Genomic DNA, 17,505 nt, shown 5'->3' on the forward strand with positions numbered 1-17,505 from the left:
AAACTCTTCTCAAAGCTGGTGAACGACTGTTATGGAGCGGAGGGAGCTGTGGAGGACGAAGAGGAAGGCGGAGGTGGAGCTGACTAGTGCTGAACATCACGCTCTGGAGGAGGCGGTGCACCGTTTCAGAGGATCAGAGGCGCAGGTGCTACGGTTTCCCTGATCTCGAAAAACTCGTTGTGGTCAGGTTGGCCCACAGCGGCTCAGGACTAACAAACAAAACAACTTCAAATAAAGCACTAACTTACTAACTTATACTTTATTAATCCCGTAGGGAAATTAATCCTCAATGTCGCTGGGGCGACCTGTAAGAGGAGTGAGCTGCCAGCGTGGGCCGGCGCTCGGGGACCCATCTCCATGATGTGGAGCCAGGCTGGTGGTCAGAAACACCTGGCTGGAGGATTCACCTATTGTACATGTTTTTAGTGGTAGGGGAAACCGGAGTACCCGGAGGAAACCTACGCAGACACGGGGAGAACATGCAAACTCCACACAGAAAGGCTGCGTCCCTGGTGGGAATCGAACACGGACCTTCTAGCTGTGAAGCACGAGCTCTAACCGCTGTACTACCGTGCCGCCCAACAGGAACAAATAACACAACTTCAAATAAAGCACTTACTTACTAACTTACTAACTAACTTACTTACTATAACACAGCACAGCAAACCAACTATTTACAAACTATTTACAGATATATACACTCTACTGGGAGAAGTCCTCAGCAGAAAAAGGAGACATTTCTAAAAAGTACGTCGAGACCTCTTAGCCTGAGGCTCAACGTCTTCGTCCTCCCGAAAGCGCTTACGAGAGGAGCGAGGAGAGGGGGAGGACGGAAGAGAGGAAAAGGGGGAAGAAGGGGGGGAGGACGGACAAGAGGAAAAGGGGGAAAAAGAAGGAGAGGGGGAGGACGGACAAGAGGGAAGGGGGGAAGAAGGGGGAGAGGGGGAGGACGGACAAGAGGGAAAGGGGGAAAAAGAAGGAGAGGGGGAGGACGGACAAGAGGAAAAGGGAGAAGAAGGGGGAGAGGGAGAGGGGGAGGGAGAGGACGGACAAGAGGAAACAGGGGAAGAAGGAGGAGAGGGGGAGCGAGGGGAAAAGGGGAAAAAGGCAGACCCAGCAGATCGGGTCAGAACAGAAGGGCCAGCAGGGGCAGAGAGGGCCCCTGGAGGAAAGACCCGAGAAGGGAGGATAGGGATAGGGCGCACAGCAGCAGGAGGAGAGGGGGGAAAAGGCAAAGCAACAACGAGGGGATCCTCGTAGTTGAAGAAGTAAAGGTCAGGAAGCTCCTCCAGGGAAGAAGAGGGAGGGGAAGCAAGAGGAGAGGCAGGAGGAGAGACAGGAAGAAGGGGCGAAAGAGAAGACAGGATGAGATCCGGAAAGGAGTCAGAAAAGGTGGGAAGAGGATAGGGGATGATGTCCTCGTGAACTAAGGACAAGGCAAAGTAAGGGGTGACAAAAGAGTGGGAGAAATAGTTCTCCGAAAGAGAAAAACCCGCAGAAGGCGGGGAAGAAGGCGGAGGCTGACCGGGGGCGGGGCCAGGGTCAGCTCCGACGGGGAGGACCGCAGGAGGAGGAGGGTCCACAGGCGGCAGCCAGGGGGCGTCTCCTAAACACAGAAAAACATGAGTCAGAATTGTACTTTTCAACTTAAAAACTTAGTCCCATTAAACTGGCTTAGTACTGCAGCTATTTACAAAAGTATTTCAATTAGGTTTCTATGTACATGTAATTTTTTATTTTATTTTTGCTTTTAGACATTTTTCCTCATCTTTTCATCTATTTGTTTAAGAATTGTCCTAAGCTGGACACTGTAGGAACTGTCAGTGAGTGGACAGTCCTGTTCCTTGTGTCTGAGCTGGTGTCAAAGTCTCCAAACACACTGCTGCATCAAAATACTAAATCATTTGACGTCTGTACAAGGCCTGCAGTAACTTCATGTTATACTGTGCATTTGAAAGTAAACATTCCAAAGCCGGCGCCATTTTGTTTAGACATGTCGCTACTAAACATGTGACATTCAACAACGTCCAGCACACAAAATCCAAACAAATTCCCACATATTCTTTTCTACTGTGTTAGTTTGTGCCCTCTCCTTTCACATTTTGAACTTTTATCCAGGTTTTACAGCGACATTTTGAAGCAATCGTCGAATGAACTGTCTGCTATCGTTTTGTCTGCTAACCAAACTAGCGTCAGCTTGTTAGCCCCACATTGCCCTTTTAAAACATGTTTTTCCTCTGTCAAGTTATGAAATATAACTGTACATTTGCAAATAATTTGATCATTTGCTACATTTGACTTGTTTTCAGCAGGTTTTTGGTTTCATTGACCAAAGAAAACGCTAACGTTAGCTTAGTGTTAATGTCAGTTTGCACGTATCACACCTAACAACGGCCTCGCTAAAAAAGACTTTTGAGGACAAATGTCTTTCACAAACTAGTCATTCAACAATAGGTACTAATAAGTAAGGATTTAGGGAAACTTACCTCCAACCTGCAGGTCCGGGAGGTCGGGAGGGAGGTCCAACGGAGGCATCTTCAAAGTTTTCCAGGCGTTTTCACAAACCTGGCAAAATATGAAACATGTGTTTGTTAAAGTGCTTTTAAATTGCCGACAGATGAATGTGGAAACACTATTTAAAGCAGAACATGCTAAATGATACGCACCAGTTCAGTAGCAGTCGAAGTCCAAGTGAGAACTGACCCTTGGAACTGTGAGCCTTATATAGTGCTAACACACAGGGCCCATGGCAACCACGACGGGCGCATTATTTGATTTACAAAAGATTTTTCATCATAAACTAATGGAGATTTTAAAAGGTAAAATACTGGAGTTCACACTTAAAACATTAGGAGTTTGACACTTAACATTTGAACATTATGGGTATGGTAGAGAGCGGCACCTGTTTTTTCCACTTTTTAGATTGTTTCTATGTTTTTTTTCTCTGTTCAATTATATTTTCACAATTATTTAAGACTACAACATATTAGAGCAAATTAAGCTTAACAACTTTAGATTAACAAGAATAGAATAATAAGTATTTATGATAATATTATAATTTACATCATTATTAAATTAACGAAGCCACTGTACATACTTGCATTATGCTATGACACTAGACGTTTGTAGCCTGGCCAGTCATATACGCTTCTTTCTCTTCAGAATACACAGTTTACAATTAACAGAGGAGATTAGTCTGGCGTGTCAGGCTGAGAAGAAGCCTTCCTCTGTCCATGGTGCTGATATCGTCGAAATGAAATACTTTTGTGCACTGACGAAGGCTTTTGGATGAGAGGCGAAGCGTTTGACACTTCAACTACAGAGTACAGATGATGACTCAAGAACCTTCATTGAAGATGGATACCTCCTGTGTGACTGAGAGCCTACATAGACAATCTAAATAAACCTGATATAGTTCAACTCAATGCTTTTATTTTATTCTATTTTCCATAGTCAGTATTTGTGAGTATGGAACTGACCCCACATCCAAAAGATTTACTTTTATAACTTAACACAAGTAGAAATAAAAGCCACACAATCTGTCTTTTCTTCTTTTCTCTTCTCTTTCTTTAACAGGTTGGCCTGCCTCTGGAGACTGACTTTTTAGAGGAGTCCTGGCTCAAAAGAGGACCCTATTGTACATGTTTGTTGTATACATGTCTTTGTTTCCAGGTGAAGGCACATGCTAACAGAGTGAACTAGCCCAAAGCTAACTTGTCTTGACAGTGAAGTTGTGGTGGTGACTGGTGGGGGTGTTGGCAACACTCAGAGGAAGCTGCAGGATTTCTTCACCTCTGCAGACGCGTCGCCCAGTCATACCTTGTGTCTTGGAAACATGTTTGTACAGCTGTAAACTACAGGGTTAGCAGCTTTACACAAAACAGAACTCAAAGGACACCAGGTTTGTAATGCAGTCACTACAGTAACACCACAAGCACAGTCAAAACAATGTGCTTGTGAACGAACTTTTCAACGATCTTTTCAAATAGATCACTTGTTTTAATACTTAACCATCAGTGGCAAAAGCTCAAGAAGGCAGGTGCATATGCCTATAGCTGACTGGCAGTATAGTAAATCAGTAAGGATTATAGTCCCGACAGACAAACACAATTACAATTGTTTCTTAAAAAAGAGAAACAAATAACAGTGTTTAACAATGTAAAATGGGCTCATTTACAAAACATGCCTTTCTAATATCATGCACAAGCATCCCAAGTGGATCACTTTTGTGAAGGTTCCCACGCCAATATGTCCACTCAATCACATCTAAATGGTCTTTCAGCATGGTTTCAGTGCGATTACCTCTAAGTCTCCAGATTGTGGATTTGCAGACCCCCCAAAGTCTTTCCAAATTCTGTGTATGTGCGCCCGTTCGTGGATCAACAAAGTTCTCTTTATGGTTGACAGTGGTGTGAGTGAATCCTTCATCACGGAGACTGCGGTAAGCCCTCCTCCATCCATCAGAAATTATAGAGCTTCCACGACAAACGTGTCTCTTTATTTGAGGTATAAGATGGTCAGTTGAGCGGCATGAGACAATCTTCAGAATTGGTCTTCTTCTTTCTTCTTTGATTCCAAGTATTCCAAATACCCAGGAATTTCCGCAACTTGCCCGACCTCTGTTGTACTGCAATCCACAGAAGAAAAATAAGGAAGTGATTGTGCGAAAGTCGAAAAATGGTAAGTTAATCTTTGGTACTAATGATCTTGACACCGTATATGTGGTATTTTTTGTTGTACTAAGCCCAAATCTACATGTAATTTAATAATAACCTGACCGTGGTTCTGGACTGCAAATTAGCTTAGCTTGCTAAATTAAATCGTGGTACTTTGAAACAAAAACAAGGCTTGTAAACTGGGACATTGGAAATTACAGACACATTTCTAGTGTGAAATTAAAGTTGTTGCTTAATTGATTTGAAGGAAAAATATCAGCATAATCTACAATTACACAAAGTCCTCTGTAACCATTTTTACTGTTTACAGCCTAAAGCTAAAAAAAGAAGCAGCAGAGCGCCGACATGTGCCAGAAGGTAATATTTGTATCATAATTTCTTTATGTAGTTTGTAAATATTTTAGTTGTGACTTTTCATTATTGTTTTACCATTTATCCTACAGATGGAGAAAGCTTGCCAAGCTGCAGCAGCCAAACTGGAAGTGTGGAATCAGGTCTTACCTATACTATAGTTGATACATTTAATGGTTGAACTGAACTAATTAGTTTATGCTAATGTGTGTAATACACAGTGATATCTACTTGTAACAATGATAACACCAGACATTTGATATGGCTGGTAAAGCCATGGCATATGCTCATGACTTAAAACAGACTTACAATGAGCAAACCTATGTGCTGTTTTGATGAACACCAATATCATATACACACATCTTGTGTGCAGTATATCCTATGGTTGTAATATTACATGTTACCACAAATGACAGCAAGTAGTAAAAAAGTTACAGTACTTTGGCATATAATACCTCGACAGGTAGAGGTAGTTACTGTACATTTGTGACCAAAGTCATTCTGTGTCTCAATATTGGTTCTCTATGTTACAGTTCAACATTCATGCATATTGAAACAAACACAAGTAACATTCAGTTAAGTGTGTATATATATATTTATTGTTTTTTGTTTTGTATTTTTATTCAGTTTCCAAAATTTCTTTTCTGGAGGCCAAAATTGAGTGGCAAGGGAAAATGATTACAGATCTCGAGGAAGAGCAGGATTTTCTTCGGCAACAATTAATGGGAGAAAACAAGACCATACGTAAGAAGCAGGCAGCATCTAATACATAAAATGTTTATGGTCATTTGCATGATATTAATCTTTCTCCTGACTACAGCTCAACGCAAAGCTACATTCAAAAAAGAAAAGAATGACCTGTCTGACACCGACTCCTCTTCACCAAACATAAGCGAGACTGACAGCGATGGTGCAATCACGAAGAAGAAAAAAATCAAACAGTCTGATGATTCAGATGATGTAGCAGTGCTGGGGCGAACGCACATGGGAGGTACAGAATGAATTGTGATGTTTATTTGAACTATATATTACACAAATGTTCAAATATTTTGAAAACATAATATGTCGAGTACCCTATGCATATTTTATTTCAAATGCATTTAGTTGGTATTCAGGAGTGATATTACCTACAGATGAATGTAAATGTTATTTTTTAAAAACAGATTGTAATGGGTTATAAGATAAGATAAACCTTTATTGATCTCACAAAGGAGAAATTCACTTGTTACAGTCGGCGTTACTTCACAGTCTTATTGTACAGTCTGACAGCAGTGGGGATGAAGGCTTTGCGGTAGCGCTCCGTCCTGCACTGAGGGTGTCTCAGTCTGCCACTGAGAGAGCTGCTCAGCTCTTCTACAGTCCCGTGCAGTGGGTGGGAGGTGTTGTCCATGATGGAGGTGAGCTTGGCTAACACCCTTGGGTCTTGCATTTATTTTATATTATTTAACAGAACTGTCGAACACATCAGGGTATTTTATACCAAATTCAGTAATACTGTAATGGAAAATGGCCTCTTCATATAAATTCAAATTATTTTTTTAAGTTTTAAGTCAAATTTGTAGTTTTGAAGTTATTCCAAGTCAAGAGGCCTGATGAAGCTGTCCGAAGGTACAAGCAAGTCCTGAAAACGTTCCAGCGGGTCAGGACAATGACGGAAGCCTTCAGGGCAAACAATGTGGACCGCGGCGCTATTAAACTCACGGCTCCCATCGCAGAGCTCAGCATGGTGGATCCTGACACCTTCAAGACCCTAACATTTGATTCTTCCACTGAAACCCTCATCTCATTTGCAAATAGGTGTGCTAACAATGTCACAGCAGAGAAAAGGCAGTAATTGAAAGCTTGAAATCAAAAGGCAAGCTTTTGCCACTGATGGTTAAGTATTAAAACAAGTGATCTATTTGAAAAGTTTGTTCAAAAGTTCGTTCACAAGCACATTGTTTTGACTGTGCTTGTGGTGTTACTGTAGTGACTGCATTACAAAGCTCCATATTAATCTTTTGTCTCTTCTTTCAACTGGCCAACATCAAGCATACATTTGAAGATTGTCAGCTTTTTTGGACAACTAGACAGCATTTATGCATATGTGCTGTCCGAGAAGACGTTGAACTTTTCTTACAGTTTTTGTTTCATGTGGATAGGCAAAGTAATTGCATTCATGTTAAATTACAATACAGTTGTTTATATAAATACATTATGAAAATAGTTTGTTCTGATTGTGTTTTATGTAATTAATCTGTAAAAATGTGTTTTTAATTTTTGCATTTATTAGGTATGAAGAGAAGTCTACTTTAGAATAGAGACCTATTTGTTAGTTAATTAGTTATTATCAAAACATCACTGCAGAATGGGGAACATATTCTTAGCTATAGATAATTAATTAACAGCTAATTGGTTATAAATTAGACAGCGTATGATTTGTTTTCTTGCTTAGGATTTGTCCCTGTTTATCGAGAGGTAATACACAGGTAGCAACTGTTTGTGTAGTATTAACACCTAACAAGGCCTGTATAACCAGAAGCGTATCAACACTATTCATTAATGTCCAATAACCTTCTAATAAATAGTAATTAAGATATAATAAAAGGGAAAGTGTTAGTTAGAAGCAAGTTAGATGTTGAATAAGGTCATGCAAAATACGGACTAATAAGTGCTTAATAAATACCAATTAAGAGCTAATTAACTACACTAGTACACTAACTAGCACTTTATTAGCTGTTAATAAGTGAGTGCTAAAATAAAGTGTTACCGATAAAAATGATCAAAACAACTTTATAACAGTCATTTTAACAGACTCAGGTCGTGTTCCTATCATTTAAAGGAATTCCCTCTGGAGAAGCATCGCGACTTACTGATAATGTTGCGCGACCCACTTTTGCGTCCCGACACTGCTCTAAACTTCACCCCAGAGACATTGCACAGTTGACTTGTTGTGCTGTGAAGTGCCACCTTTTCTAACATTGTTCAAAGCCATAAAGTGTGGACAAATCTAAATGGGCTATTTTCTCCTGTCCAATGGGGTGAGGCTGGGCATAAAGAAGTTATGCCTGATGATACTTCGGGGGCGCATTCGGGGGTCAGCTCATGCGTGAACATGAGGTGTGCGACGGTAGAATCTTAAAATATATAAAAATCTATCTCTTGGAGGAAGAGCATGAAGCGTTTAGTGTGAAATTGACTGCAGAAGGCGGTCTCTGTAAGTACACTGATGCTGGGGTAATTTGATGGAGGCTGAGGACAGTTATGAGGACATTTGTCTCGACTAACGCTGCTCTAAATGTTACCTAAGAGACCTGTTAACAGAACTGATGGAAGGGCGCTCTTAGTTTGACCCGGGCTTTACTCTTGATTTTCTGTTGGAAGCAGTTATTATATGACTTGACTGATTGTGATATAAATTTGTATTCGAACCAAGAACTAGAAAAGAAATTGAGGCGGAAATGGATAATTGGTGCATTTGCCTACAAAGACTTCAGAGGCACAGATTAGCACCCATGCACATAATTTAGGATTAACCTATTGTGCACGTTTTTGATTGATGTAGGAAACCGGAGAAAACCCATCCAGACACGGGGAGAGAAACTCCACACAGAAAGGCCCGCACGGTCTGGGAATCAAACCCGGCACCTTCTTGCTGTAAGGCAAGGGTGCAAACCGCTCAGCCACCGTGTCCAGAGCGATGCAATATGGCACCCATGTGTTTATCCATTGCCTGCATAACTGGCGTCGCCTCGTGATCCCCCCTGAACAGCTGGAGGAAGTATGCGTGGATAGGGAAGTGCTGCCTCCGTAACTCGGCCCTGGATAAAGCGGAAGAAAATGGATATTGCTTCCACTATTCCTTTTTTTATTTTGGTACATTCTTATAAACCAAACCTGGTGGCACGCATACTTGTGTTTTGTTCCTTGTTCAAGCATTATTCTTTTCTTCCTCCTGAGAGACGAACTGAAAATCATAATCTTAAAGGGACTATATAGTAGGGCTGCTCGATTATTGAAAAAATAATAATCACAATTATTTTTGTCATAATTGAAATCACGATTATTCAAACGATTATTTGTTGCCTTTAAAAAAAAATCTTTATTTTATTTATATATATATATATATATATTTTTAAAAACTGAAAATGCTGAATATTGAAATTGAAATGCTGAATATTTTCTGTTTTCTGAACAGTCATAAAAGTACAAATGATTTCAAATTTGCCTCGATTAAAGGGAGGTTTCTGTTTCACACCTGCCCCCTGCTGGCCAGCCCTCACACCTGCGCAGGTAAACTGATCAGAGCGGCCTGATGACATCATCACACAGCGCTGTTTGTTTTTATTTCAGGCAAAAGCATGAGCCATGGCACGTGAAATGCGAAGGGAAAATAATCCCAGTGCGATGAAATAATGCAAGTCTGCTTTGCAAAAAAATAAAATAAAATAAAAATTAAAAAAAAGGTGAAAAAAAAAAGTTTTTTTCCCAGATTATGCTAATTTTGTAATCGTTTAGTGTTATAATCGAAAATGTAATCGAATTTCGATTAATTGCACAGCCCTACTATATGAAGTTTAAAAATGCTAAAATTAAGTATTTTCCTCCCCCTACATGTTCCAGCCATGTGTGTAGAATGAGCTCAGACCTGTTCACCACAACTGCCTCTAAAATCCTGCACTGTCTCTCCGAATTGCGGTCATGCACAAGCTCAATATATAACCTGCAGTTACACATATGACCTTAGGTGGCAGTAGTGAGTATAAAATGGCCAACTTGCTTCTAGCCCCCTTAAGTACCCATAATGTAACTTGAATATATTAAAACATTTACATGTATTATACTGTATTGCAAGTGTTACAGTGGGGATGTTGGTTTCTATATTACTGCTCGTCATACACAATCATTACCACGTGCTTTCAAGATTTACAAAAAGTAATTGTGTACTGGGTTTTTTAGCTGTTTCACCTTTCATTAGAAGCTTCTCTCAGTTCTGCTGTTCTTCTGGTTTTCCACCTCGGATTTACAGCCCCTACTCAAGAGAGATATTAGACTTGTCAATAGTTCCACTTTATTTTACCACAGGGAGTTTCTTTGTTTAGCGGCAAAACAGCTTTATTTCTTAATCAAATCCAGTCTGTTTTTTTTCTTTTTGTTTCCCCCCCCCCCCCACAAACGTTTACTATGTTCATCACCATGTTTCGACATTGTGCCACCATCTTTTTGCATAATAAACATGTTTGCGTCCTGTTTTATGCTGCAGGAAATGATGTCCAAATGAAAGAACCATGCATTCTGTTTAATGAGATATTTATTTTGAGTTTCCCAGTTTCAACAGCGACTCCTGTCGATGAGAGCGCTAGGGCCCATCTCTTGAGGACAGGCATCGCGCACTGTCACATCAGCGAAAACTTACATGGCAGCCGTGATATTTATAGGATATTTATAACGGGTAACAGTCTCAGGTGAGTTGCGGTGCCGCGTTTAACCTTCTTTAAAGTCTCTGTTTGCAAGAAAGTTCAAGAAGTAGCTTTGATAGCTTATTGACTTTTGTGCTGAATGTATTTGTTCAAGAAGAGTAGGAATTAGTTCACACAATATTCCTCCCAATTTGCCTCTAGACTGCACATGATTCCTGCAGCAGCCACGCCACAAGCAATATTACTATGGAATATACATCATGGAATTCCTCTCTCTTTTTCCTCCTTGTAGTGTCTGAAAATATGTGTTTTGTACCGACTGCTATATAGGTCATTGGATGTAAGCAGAGTAAATGGAATTATGTGAAAAGCACAAACGAAAACAGCACAAATAAGGCACGTACCAAAGTGATTCACAATCAGCTCTGAATCTTGTTACGGAATGTGTGGTTGCCCCCGGTGTAACTGGATTATTTATATGAAAAGAAATAAAGTTTCTGTCAAGGATATGAACACAGAACAGTAGCTTAAGAAGGCACACTCCAGTCTCCATTCGAACAGATCCTTGGTTTCTCTCGTTTATTAAAAAGCCGCCTCCAGAATTCTAAAAGTCCAAACGCATATTTCTTCCCTCATCGGACAGCTTGCTCTTAAACCCAAATTATTCCAAGTGGATCATTTGAAAGCGGCTCAGGAGCTAAAGAGGGACTCGGAACAATGAAAAAGTGAAGTTATATGCAAGTACCATGGTCCCGTGAACTGAAACTGTTCATTGGGGCCTGGGCAGGAGTTATTTTCATTTTTATTATCACTTTTTAAGCTGTTTTACCTGAAGCTAGTTCTAGCTCAATTGTTTATCGTTACAGCTGCTGTGGAGTGATATAGAGCGGGATTTAACTGTTATTTAACTGTTGGTGGACTAGGTGAACATTATCACATTATCCAGCCAATCAGAAGCGAGTATTCACCCAGACCATGGTATAATTATTTAGAATACTGTCTATTGGTCCATTAAGGTTGTCCAGTGTGTATACAGTGGGAGGAAACGTCTGGATGAAGTTATTGCTGCCAAAGGAGGGTCAACCAGGTATCAAATCTAAGGGTGTACTCACTTATTCCACGCTGTCCTGTTAATGTTTACATGTTACGGCCAATTAAAATATGACAACATGTAATTGTTTGGAGTTTAAAGGGGCTAGATGCAAGTTGGCCATTTTATACTCACTACTGCCACCTCAGCTCATATGTGTAACTGCACCTTGTATATTAAAGGTACTATATCATGCACAATCGACTTTCTGGAGCTTTTAACCATGTTGTTATGCTATTTCCTTATCAAAAACACCTGCAGAGTGGTGAACGACTGAATATTGACTGAAGCCTGGTGTCGCCTCGGGGTCCCCCCAGAACAGCTGGAGGAGGTGTGTGTGGATCGGGAAGTTTGGGCATCTCTGCTGAGACTGCTGCCCCCACGACCCGGCCCCGGATAAAGCGGAAGAACATGGATGGATGGATGGATGGATAGGACTTTGCTGGAACATGTCGGGGGAGGAAAATGCATAATTTTAACATTTTTAAACTCCATATAGTCCCTTTAAGCAGACACTGTTTTCTCATTTGTGTGATTTTAAGAAAGACCAGACCACATTTTATGACCAATTTAGGCAGAAACGTAAGAAATTCCAACTGTACATCTTGTTTCTGCATTCACATGTGTTTGTTTTTCTTGTTTCTCCATTTTTCTTGTAGCTTTAAAGATAATTGAGGAGTCATTTCCGCCTTCCTATTGCCTACATAATGTCTTCCTGTTCTACTTACAATATTGTCTCCTCATTCATTTAAGTTGGCGACAAACGGTGCACAACATAAGGATGTAAACACAGCCATTGACCTGAATTAAACATCTCTCTCTCTCTTCTTTTTTTTACATACTTGCTTGTGGTTGACCGTACAATAACACAATGATTTGAGCTATTTTACAACAATTCTGAAACAGCCTCTTATTGTACTTCTGGTAATGAATGGTGACTCTGTGGTGTCTCCGTCTGTCTGTGATCCTAATCGTAGCTTGTCCGTCGTGTGCGCACATCCTGTCCTCGGGCCCCGATGGCTGACGTCGCCCGCCTCGCTCAGTAATTATCCTCCTCTCGGCAAACGATGGCCATCAGCACAGGTGAGGGCGAGAGAGGGAAGGAAATGGGAAAAGAGCGAACAAGGGGGGTATAGAGTGGTCGTTTTGTTGTTTCATTCATGCACCAGGCGCCCACCGGTAAATGGATGGTGTGGAGTGGAATAACAACCTGGAGGAGGGAGGTTCATAAAAATGCAGTAGCTCTAGAACCTGGAAGAAGTAAGAAACAACATTATTTATGTTTGCAGTAGGTACAAACATTTGTCCTTCTTAGTGACACATTTGTGGACAAACACAGAATGTATTTTAGGAAAGGTCGTGATGATAAATCTAAACATTTATGCACACACAAGAAAATAACTTATTTTTCTGAATGTAATTGTATCCACATCAGTATTTATCATCAAGTATTCATCACAGTATTATTGCCATATCGTGGGAATCAATCACCTTTAGTTCAAGTTTAATTTAGGGCCGTCAAAGTTAACCCCTTAACCCCCACCTGAACCGAATATCAAAAAAAGTGACAAAAATAAAAATCCACAAAAGAGCAACATGAAGTAAAACAGAGCAACAAAAAAGCAGCAAAAATGTGACAAAAATGTGACAAAATAGCTACAAAAAAGTAAAAACAAAAAGATGAAAGTGCATCAAAAAAGTGTCAAAAACTTGACAAAAAGGATGAAAAAGAACAAAAAGGTGACAGCACAGAAACAATGCAAGGAAAAAGATCCCTTAAGATCAGTTCTGTAGGTCTTAGCTTTCAAATGAGGCGTTACGCTGGCCTATAGTCTGTAAGCTCCAGCCGAGAAACCTTTAGATTTGGGAGAAAATGCACTTTAATCGCTTCATATGTTTTGACCAAACACACTCTTGTTTCTGAGCACAGACCAGACCTGAAAGACAAAGCACTTGCATAAACTACATATTGTAAACCTTTTAACACAATGAGGTACTTTTATGTAATCTGCATGGGACGTCTGCCCAGAGGAGTGTTTCCTTTCCATGTACTGCAGGACTGAGTGTTTTTGGAGAGCCTTTATCTGCAGCAATTCGATTTCATAATGATCATTAATGTAAATGTGTGGGGTTTTAAACTCTGGGCAAGTATTGAAGTATTTTATCATATCTATATCTATTGTCTTTTTGTCCTATCTATCTATCTATCTATCTATCTATCTATCTATCTATCTATCTATCTATCTATCTATCTATCTATCTATCTATCTATCTATCTATCTATCTATCTATCTATCTATCTATCTATCTATCTATCTATCTATCTATCTATCTATCTATCTATGAGAAAGGCACTATATAAATAAAGTTCTTCTTCTATCTAACAAACGTGACAGATGGCTACTTAAAGGAACAGGCCACCGTTTTTCCATACTAAGATATGTTCTTACGTGAGCTTAGACAAGTTGATATGTACCTGTCTGGTCTTTGTGTGTGCCTGTGGAAGAGCGTGGCAGCTTCCAACTTCACCCCCGTTTGGAGCAACAGGAAAACATTGGGAGAGGCCAAATGCTAACTTCATCTTTGGTACGCACAAAGACCAGACAGGTACATATCAACTCGTCTAAGCTCAGGTAAGAACATATCTCAGTATGAAAAAACAGTGGCCTGTTCCTTTAAGGCTTGTCTAATTATGCTGTTTCCACAAAAATGTCATTCATTTTGTCCATATACTCTACTTTATTTACCAAAACTTTAGCAGATTCTGTTCAAAATCTCTAATGCCCAAAGAAATTGCATCTAAAATGTGGTTATCAAGCGTGTGTAGAAATGTTAAAAGCCTTGGACAAGCGAGATCCCCGTTATAAGCTGATGGGCTTTTCCCACAGAATTAAGAAACTGTGAATTTCTTCATGTTGGTTAAATTGAAAAAGAGCTCTGCGTTTCAAACTTGCTGGTACAGAAAAGAGCATTTAGGGTTAGGAGCCATATAATTGTTAAAGTCCATGAGAGACATTTGATATTGATATATCACAGTATTATGGTTACGCGTAAAAACAAGCGAATAATACATGATAATCTATGCCTCTTACAATTTGACTTTAGAAGGAATTGTCTTTAGAAAGCAAACATCTCTCATCTTCACAGTAAAACACATCCATCCATAAGCAACTTTTTATGTCAACATATTTGATCGTTCGATGCAAAGAATGAGTGATGCCCGGTTCAGTAAAAACAAAGTCAGCTTTATTGACAGTAGTTCAGTAGTGCTGATAAAGGCAGGAGCTGGGGGAAGCTCGAACGGTGCGTAACTCAGGTACAAAACCATCATAGCGTCGTGTTCACTAAACCGCACCTCCAGATGTAACCAAGAACCGAGGAAGGAATAAAAAGTCCTGATAAAAATGACTGAAGCCCCCTCCCACGAGAACAGCCTACACATGTAAACTTTATCATATCGTACAGTACAAAACATGCATCTCATGTTTGTCCACAACTATCAGTCTTACAATGTACACCATATGCACAGTGTCAGAGATGCAACAACACAGGCCTTAAGGTTCAATATGCAAACGGTTTACAGGTTATTTCATTTTTACTGACCTTAGTAATGGTAAAATAGTTAGAAGAGTAGAATACATGAGTGGCATTTTGTGATCAAGCACAACAACAGTTCAATGAAAAGGAAGATTGGAGCTTTAAGATTAGCTACTTTAGGCAGAGAAGCAACATGTGACTTCCAACTGGACTCAGGTCTTCAACTTCTCTTATTATCCAGTGAGGGATTACCAGGGGCCAGAGGTGGGTAGTATTCAGGCCAACTTCTTGAAGAAACTGTACTTATTAGAATAGTTATATAATTCGGTAACTTTACTATTGTAATGAAGTATCTTTTCTCTTACTTGAGTTAAAAAAAAAAGTTACTGGTGCCACTGTGAGTGAATCCTAGAAAAAAAAAGCTTCATGTCGACAAACAATATGTGCAGTTTGTGTGCCCCTTTTTCTTCAGAAATATATATTTTTTATGGGATTTTTACATTATTACAAGTTTTGTTTCTGTCACAACTGAAACAAATCAAACAGTTACTCAGTACTCACAGTAGGGCTTCACGATTTAGACAAAAAACCTAATTGCGATTTTGCGGACAAATATTGCAATTGCGATTTGCTATTTTTATGTTTTATACATTTAAATGCAAAAAAAAAAAAAAAAGGTTTTATGTGGACAGCTCCCTCTTCTGGAGGAGTTTGCCTTCCACCTTTCCCCGACATTCGGAGTACCTCCGGGGGACAGCCACGTGACTGAAATACATTTTCATCTGTTACAGCTGAACCTGAGATCAGAGGCTCGACAATTCTGGCAATTCTGTCAACATCTATCACTCAAATGCCAGAGAAAGAACAACAGAAATAAACTCCGCCTCTTGAGGTTATTGCAGTAGTCAAAGCCTCGATTGCGATTCGATACTGATAAACCTTCAGCCTTAACTCACTGTACTCAAGTAACTTTTTAACTTTTACTTGAGTATTTATTTGGGTCACTTCTTCTTACTTGCACTTGAGTAAAAATGATTTAAAAGTAGCGTTACTCATACTTGAGTAAATACTTTGGTTACTCTACCCACCTCTGCCAGAGTCTCACACAAATACAATAATATTTTAAGATTGTGTTGCAAAGTTACTGATGGGACTTTGATTACGTTAGGTGTAAAGATCTGAACCGACGACTGACCTCGGTCTGACAGTCCAGGAAGAAGTCATGCAGCATACATCATGTTGTACATGTTGTAGTTTAGAGTAAACTGGAGAAGTCAAATGAAGGGAGAACCTGTAAACTAAACAAGGCTCCACGACATTCAAGATTCGAACCTAGGACATTTTGTGACGCAAGAGCGCTAAGCACTCTGCCAATATGCTCATCGATTTTCTTACGTGTCGACAATCTTCAGTTCGGTGAATTATGGATTAGGTCTCGAGTAGTCTCTAATAAAGGGTCTTTTTGCAGACTTGAGTAGCTAAGCCGGGGTCGGCAACCACTACCTCAGGAGCCACTTACAGCTCTTTAAAGCCTGTGATGCGGCTCTTATGAGCCTTGATGACAAACAGTACAGATGTATTTATATGAGTGAAAATCTGTAATAGCATGAGACAAAATCTGCACCAGAAAAAAGGCTGTGACAAAGTATTTGTTGAAATTTTGGACGGAAGGACCATCCAGAGCCGCTTATATTTCCTACAATGAGTACAGTTTCAAAGATGTTTCATAACTTTTACTTTAATTGTATTTATTTATGATCTTACTATCAATTAAACATGTGTATGCTTTGTTGTTTGCCAATGGAAAATACTATTGCGGCTCTTTGACACTTTCTTTTGGTTTAAAACTGACCAAAGCGGCTCTTTTGACATAGAAGGTTGCCGACCCCTGACCTATGAGCTATGACATGAGAACCACTGAGTGTAAAATAGAATAAATATGCTCAAGCAAAAATGAGCATGAATTATTTCAAACGCAGAGCTGATCATCAACTAACGGGTTTCGTTTTCCCGGAGCATGAAATGACAAATGCACAAATCTTAAATTAAACTAAACCGACTGCAGCTTATTCCAAATCACACGTGCACATTGAACCGCAAAGGCCGTACGGATTAGTCCAATAATATATTAACATGTCGCACCCCTACACGAAATCATATCAAAACATAGAATAAAAATTATAATACACAAACTGTACACATCCTTAATTCACGAGACACCATTTTTTTTCTTTTTCTAACCACTGGAAACTTTTCGAGCTACTTTTAATTTATACAGCAAATCTCTGCGTACTCGTGGGCTCGTCATAACAGCCTGAGGTAAGCTTTAGCGCATGAGACATGAGCTTCAATTGTGAGCTAAAAAATTTAAATAAGAAAAAAATGTTAAAGTACCAGAGAATCGTCTATATATCAACCATCACGAGACAAAAGAAACACTAAAAACGGATGT

Source organism: Gobius niger, assembly GCF_951799975.1.
Source record: "Gobius niger genome assembly, chromosome: 1".
In the NCBI taxonomy this organism is placed as follows: Eukaryota; Metazoa; Chordata; class Actinopteri; order Gobiiformes; family Gobiidae; genus Gobius; species Gobius niger.